Consider the following 1,880-nt stretch of genomic DNA (forward strand, 5'->3'; position numbering starts at 1 on the left):
GGTATTGTACTTGTCATGTCAGTTATTTGCTTAGAGAACTTGTGTTGAAATTAAAACGATTGTATAAATATATCTAAATTGTATGTGAAACTTTTCGATAAACATTATTAATCGGTATACTTTTGATATAAAAATAATTAATCTGTTTACTTTTGATTGATAAAAAAAACGACTAATATTTATATATTTCGTTATATATTACATCCCTGTATAAATAGGATGGTTCATAATATTGAGATTCGTTTAATTAAGGCAATATCAACCATCCATTGCGTTCTGCATGGCATAAGTTGCAATGCAAATGCTATTTGACTCATGTAATGACTTCATAAATTTGTAAATACATGTTAAAGAAATAAACACTTTTTACGTTCCATTGAAACATAGGGAAGTTGATGTTCCTGTCGTGTAATGTTTAACAGCATTACTGAATAAGCAGGGTACTTGTTTTACAATTACCATTATTACTATTGGAGCTTTCTTTACTATGTATTGCTTACATATATACACATTACTGCTGCGGATATAAATTATAGGCGTATCAGCATGCACGTGTGTTAGTATGCATGCGTGTATGTATGTATGCATGTACGTTGTACATATGCATGAATGCATGTACGTAACTACGTACGCATGTATATGTGCCATGCTCTCTATAGGTGAATTCTGCATCACTACAACTCTCCAACTATACCTGTGTGTATGTCTGTGTATGCCTGTGTGTATGCATGTGTGTGAGTGTGTGTGTGACTGAGTAAGTGTGTGTTTGTGTTATAAATGTATGCATGTATGCATATTTGTACGTGTGTGTTGGATTGAAAACACGAATGTGTTATAGTTTTATCTTTATATCCAACATTTCTCATATTCCTTATGATTTCGTTGCTGTTTACTTGGAACAGAAAAGTTCCTAAAAACGTCATAAACATGTCCCAGCTTTCGCTGCCTCATATTCAGAAGGAAATGATGTTGGTCTATGTTTCTATCTATTTCTAGTTGACTGATCCAACTTGATTGCTGCAGAAATCACCACCGGTATTTCAATTTTTGACTATCAATTTTGTGTCATAAGTCGGGTGGCTTAGGAACAACGTATTTTAACTGAGCATTTGTTTTAACCTAGTACTGTGCTATGAGTAAGGATTTAATAATTAATGTTTCTTTTGTGGCTGAAGAATTTTATATAATGTAAATACGAGGTGCATTCCAGAAGTTTTCTTAAGACATTTTAGAGAGGAAATTATAATTGTCCTGCATTATAGTAATTTTAGAATATCATTACTATACATCTCATAAGCTGATCAACCAACTTTTTCAGATTAAGCGATAAGAGTTTTGTACGTCATCAAAATTAATAAATGTATTTCCTGAAAAAGTGTCAAAACTCCTGGAATGCATCTTGTATTTTGTTCATCAACGATTTCTTCTTTAGATAGTATCTGTGTTACAATGCAGTGTGGTGGAATTGTACTTTGTAAAAGACGCGTTGAGTCAACAGAAGTGTTATACTTCTATAGTGATTATAACTGTTGGAATCGATAAGTTTAAAATGAAATTTCATTGGTACTTTGCACTTGGTGTTCGCTATTTATAACATAGATCTTACGGTTAGTGTTTTTGTAATATTACTAACAGAATAGAATATGGTTTAATGTAATAATTTTCTATTTTGTTTCTTGTAATGTGCGCATCTATTTTATATTTTCTATGTATTTTACATTAACTGTGTTTTGTGCTTATTAATGGTAGCAGTGCTTGATAAAGTTAAATTTTTGTTTGATGAAGATAGAAGTAGAATACAGTCATGTTTTCAATTAAACAGGTCTAAAAGAAAAGCAGTTCCCCATATATACAAAGGTATATAAGTATATATATATATA

The 1,880-nt window shown here is 31.1% G+C and overlaps 1 protein-coding gene across 9 annotated transcripts in view; it reads right to left on the reverse strand.

The window, feature by feature from the left end:
- LOC106879147 (potassium voltage-gated channel subfamily H member 7) overlaps positions 1-1,880 on the reverse strand; it is a 703,964-nt gene that overhangs the window by 38,340 nt on the left and 663,744 nt on the right. The gene's annotated exons all lie outside the window — the stretch shown is intronic.

This window comes from Octopus bimaculoides, chromosome 9, assembly GCF_001194135.2.
Source record: "Octopus bimaculoides isolate UCB-OBI-ISO-001 chromosome 9, ASM119413v2, whole genome shotgun sequence".
Taxonomy (NCBI): Eukaryota; Metazoa; Mollusca; class Cephalopoda; order Octopoda; family Octopodidae; genus Octopus; species Octopus bimaculoides.